Here is a 6,000-nt window from a genome sequence, read left to right as displayed (position 1 = left end):
CACCTCGGCCCTGATCTCCTGCATAAGGTCTTGTCGGACCTTTTTTGTGATCTCTTCTGTCATCCTTTGTGTATCGCTGTACGAATATGAAGGCTGACGAGAAGAGCTCCCAAAATAATCCGTAATTCCTACTCCAGGACCTGCAGCACGTACACGTCCAGGGTGCTCAGGTCGTCCAATTGCAGCAGCAAGAATATCCTGGCGACCCTCTGGAGTGAATTGGCCTTGGGAGCTCTGCTCAACCAAGGCGTCCTGTAACATTACAAAACACCATTATCAGTTAAATAGTTTAATGTAGTATGTATAATGACAATATTTATTATTTTAGGAACAGTGATAACTTACAATTTTTTCAGAAATCTCTCGTGCTGAGTCGGAAGAGTAGGTGCCCGATGGTCGCATACGGGCCAACTTCCATTTCTCGTGTCTAGACGGTGGAGAAGGAGGCTGAGGAGGGCTACCACTCTGAGATGGTGGTATAGCATCTGCCTTTTGCTTGAGGATTTTCTCCTCAAGCTTGCTATACCCACCACGAGATAATAGGTGGGGGTTTTTGTTCTTAGCACTTGTTCCTTGTGCTTTGCTTCTAATTGCCTGTCACATACACATTAATTAATGAGTTCATATTATATATATTTGTTAATGAGGAATTAAATAATATGAACTACACTAACCTGCCATTCCTCTGACATCCGACTCTCTTTAAAAACCCGCCAAGTCTCCTCATCAATGGACTTATATGCATTACATGGAGTTTTATGTTTAAGGTGTCCAAAGATGTACCTTGATGTCAACTTGCTTTTAAAGTTTCTGAAATTTTCTGCAACAGTTGACAAACACTTATTTCTAAGTGTTGGGACATTTGGAATGTCAAATGTCATCTGAAAAAAACATAATAAAGTTGTATTAGTACAAAATTATCAATATAAACAAATTATAATTCAAATGCTATTAACTAACTTACCAATATATCTTGCCAAATAATGTTCCGATCACCCTCGGACACATGATCAAAAGATGGAATGAGAATACTAATCTTATCACGTGCCACTACTCCAAGGTATGATCGGAAGTCATCTGCATTGGGGCCAGTTGCCACACCCGTGGTGACATTCACATTCACCGGAGTTCTTTCACCACTATTTTTCCTGATTAATAGTTGTTTCATCCTAGTGGGTCCTCTAGTGGATCTGGGTGGGGGAGCCTCATCCCCTGAAGAATGTGGATGATCAGCCATATATCTGTCAAAATAAATAACAACATTAAATTTTCTTTCAAGACTTATGTAATATCATATAAATTAACAAAACATGTAATAGTATCCAAATTGAAAATTCATACATAAAGATATGGATTCATGATACAAAAGCAGGATCTGATGGAGCAGGGAAGGAAGTTCACACCTAACAATTCATCATATGTATATTCCCTCATCATGATCTGACCGAATTGCATGTACATCATCGTCAACTACAGATTGGTCATCCAACTTTGTTGTAGTTTGAAATGAATGGTTGTCAGCAATATCAATATTAATTAGATTGTCTTCGTTAACTTCAATTTGTTTTTTGCCTTGAAGAGCAACATACCAATGGTCAGACGAAGGATCTTTGACATAAAAAACTTGAGATGGTTGATGTACCATGATAAACGGTTCGTCTCGATAACCCACCTTGCGAAAATCAACCAGTGTCATACCCGAGTCATCTATTTTCACACCACTCTTATTGTCAAACCACTTACACTTGAACAATGGAACGGAAAACTTGGTGTAATCAACCTCCCATATCTCTTCTATTATACCATAATATCTCATTGATCCAAGTACAGGAGATTGATCTTTTGATGTGGAAAATTGAAGTGACTCAGCTTCTAAACTGACTCCACTATTTTGTACTGTGCTTTTATCATCCAAAGTCTTCGTATAGAATGTGCAATTATTGACTTCATAACCTGTACAACACACGACATCAAACTTCAAACCATTTGCAAGCCACAATAAAGTTTCAGAAGAATGTGGCTCTTTGTCAATTTCAGATTTGAACCAAGACATAAATGTTTTGTTATGCTCCATCAATTGCCATTTCTCTGATTGTCTTGGATTTTTATTCTTAACAATGGTTTTGTGTGCTTCCAAAAAAGGGATCACCTCATCTGTGTTGTTCAATATATAAAGATGCGCTTGCAACAATTCTTCGCGATCTTTTGTCACCACATTGACACCTCGGATGCTTTTACTTGTAGAAAATTTATTCAACCATGCTGTGCGAGGAACTCCTATTGGATTCGTTGATGTCATGTAATCTGAACAAAACTCGATACTTTCTTCAGCAATATACCTTTCAATCATCGAACCTTCAGGATGATATGGATTTTTAACGTACCCTTTCAAAATCTTCATATAACGCTCAATAGGATACATCCATCTTAAGTATACCGGTCCGCACAACTTGATTTCTCTAACCAAATGAACAAGTAAATGTACCATGATGTCAAAAAAAGATGGAGGGAAAAACATCTCTAGGACACGCTTTATGACCCTTGACACTGTATCCTGACAAATTACCATAAGCAGGAAAGTCATTAATGGTGCAAAATAACATTGCACGCATCATAAAAGTCTCTGAAGCGAATGCATCAAATATTTCAACCCCGTCAACCCACAAAACCTTCAAGTCTTCAACTAGTGGGCTTAGATAAACATCTATGTCATTTCCAGGCTGCTTTGGACCAGATATCATCATAGACAACATCATGTACTTCCTCTTCATGCACAATGCAGGAGATAAGTTGTAAATTATCAATATAACTGGCCAACAACTGTGATTGGTACTCAGATTACCAAATGGGTTCATTCCATCAGTGGCTAAACCAAGCCTAAGATTTCTACACTCTTTACCAAATTCGGGGAATTGTCGATCAATATTTTTCCATTGCTTTGAATCAGCTGGATGACGAAGCAGCCCGTCAATTTTTCTCTCATCTGCATGCCATCTAAGGTTTTTAGCATCTTTGGGATTCGCAAACAAACGCTTCAGTCTGGGCACTATTGGAAGGTACCAAACTACTTTCAAAGCAGATCCATTTTTTTCTATCTGACCATTATCTTCAGTATTGTTTTTTGACTTGTATCGTGATAAGCCACATTTTGGACACTTTGTCAAAAATTCAAACTCTTTCCTATACAAAATGCAGTCATTAGGACAAGCATGTATCCTTTTATACTCCATACCCATTGGACAAAGAATTTTCTTTGCATCATAATTACGAGTGGGCAGTGTATTTCCATCTGGCAACATTTCATTCAACAACGTCAACAGTTCTGTAAAACTCTTATCAGTCCATCCATTGCTCGCCTTCAAATTCATGAGCCTTAACACCGCTGACAAACGTGTGAACTTAGTTGAACCGACATACAAAGGTGTTTCTGCATCAGTGGACATCGTCTCATACACATGAGCTTTGGCAAAATTTTCTGCTCCAACATCGCGGATCATGTCTTCCAATTTGTCTTCATCCGGTCGATCTTCTTCCATGGTGGAATCAGTAACATTTACACTTTGAGAGTCAGTGGGAAAATCCATTTCTTCGCCGTGCCAGATCCATGTTGTATAGCATCTTAGAAAACCATCACATATAAGATGTTCTCTAATTTGAGTTGCGTTCAACTTTCTCCCATTCAAACAGTTCACACAAGGACATCTAAATTTCACTTCATTATCAGTTCTCCCCTCATTACGTTGCGCAAATTGTATAAATTCCTCTACCCCTCTCTCGTACTCAACACTAATGCGTGGTAAATTAATCCAATTTCGATCCATACGTAAATATTCTACAAAATTACAATCATACAATTATACAATATATTCAACATACAATCAATTCAATCATACAATCAAACAATTAATAAACTATAACAATTTCATGCACTATCAAAATTAAAGCAAAAATTATACCATAATACATTACCAAAACTATAGAAACTTCATACATTACCAAAACTATAGCATTATGCAAAAATTAATGAAAAAATCACGTTAAAAATGCAAATGGACATAAATACCTGGAAGAGGAACGGCGGCGGAGAGGGTGAAAAACGCAACACAACGGCGGCGGCGGCGGAGAGGGTGAAAAACGCAAGGAAATCACGATTTTGATCGGCTAAAACTCGTTTTTATCGTCAAAAACGAATAATGACCGAACAATTTTGAGTTTAAACGGTTAAAAATGCAAAATCTGAGATGAAGGGTGGTTCGGAGGAAGAAGAAACGAGAACGCGCGAGGAAGACGATGCACTGTTCCAAGTTTTGTTTTTTAACTCTGAACAGGGGAATCTACCGCGGTTCACTACTTAACCGCGGTATAAAAGGGTTATATGCCGCGGTTTAACCCCCAACCGCGGCATATACTAATTTAAAAAATTATCAGAAATGGCATTTTTGAAATTATTTTCAAACTATATGCCGCGGTTCAGCGGGCAACCGCGGCATATACCTCGAAATATTTCAAATAAATATTAAATTAATTTCATATAGGCGAATATGCCACGGTTCCCTGGGGAACCGCGGCATATACCCCTGAAACGTGTTCAGCACAACTGTCTCCCCAACTGCCTTTCAGAGAATTTCAGAAGTTACATGGGGTATATGCCGCGGTTCTCTGGGGAACCGCGGCATATACCCCCTGTAACTTCTGAAATTCTCTGACTAGCAGAGAAGTTAAGACGTTACAGGGGGTATATGCCGCGGTTCCCCAGGGAACCGCGGCATATACCCCCTGTAACTTTTCAAATTCACTGACCCAGTCAGCACCTGCAATAAATTGGCAGGGTATATGCCGCGGTTGTGCAGAGAACCGCGGCATATACTCTGTTATTTAATTTTTTATTCATACGTGGCGTCAAAGGCAAAGTTTGACTGGGGTATATGCCGCGGTTCTACTGGGAACCGCGGCATATATGTTCGTTTTATTTACAAAACTGCCACCGCGCACCATTATGCTGCGGTTTTCGTTGAACCGTGGCATAATGTGCGCTGTAAAAACCCGATTTTTTACTAGTGTTCTCTCATTTTCCCATATTCTCTTTTCCATCTTTTGATGTTTTTTTTTAATTAATTTACGTCCAATTCGAGTAAACTAAAAACTCAATAAAGTTTAAAACCTTAATAGAAACAATGCGTCGATAAGCTTGTATTTCGTTATTAACTCAAAATTTTAAATATATGTATACATATATATGTATACATATATATGTATATATATGTATACATATATATGTATATATATATATATATATATATATATACATATATACATATATATATATATATATACATATATACATATATATACATATATATATATATATATATATATATATAATTTTCTTGTGTATTTTAACTTTTTCAACTAACGAATATTCATGCCACAGTTTTAAACTACATTTTTGTTTGAGCCACGTTGTAACATCCCAAAATACAGTAATTATCATAAGTAAGAATTAATTACAATTAACAGTAAATCAATGCAGTCTTTATATAAACAGAGTTTAAAAGCCGAACGACTTAGAATGCAGAGTTAAGATATACAAAACGAAAACAGTGAAAGCTAATAACGAACGGTCTTACAAAATAAAATAACCGAACGTATAAAACAAAAGCGGACGTCCTAAACTAGAAAGAAAAGACGGACGTCCTACTGCTCCGCTTTCACTTCCACTTCAACTAAATTTTCCTCCTCGATAACGTCTTCCAGAGTGGCCTCGCCTTCTGCTCACATCCACACGGATGATCATTGCAAGACAGGACGAACGTACATAGACAAATGGACAACACAAGGAAAAACGAAAGGGTAAGCTTATAATATTTAAGATATACATCAACACATACAATGAACATATCATTCCACACAATGACATTATTTAACATATAACATCATGTAACATTATATATATATATATATATATATATATATATATATATATATATATATATATATATA

This window comes from Vigna umbellata, chromosome 9 (assembly GCF_029865625.1).
Source record: "Vigna umbellata cultivar VRB3 chromosome 9, Vumbellata_1.0, whole genome shotgun sequence".
Taxonomy (NCBI): domain Eukaryota; kingdom Viridiplantae; phylum Streptophyta; class Magnoliopsida; order Fabales; family Fabaceae; genus Vigna; species Vigna umbellata.
Note: the sequence above shows the minus strand (reverse complement) of the source record.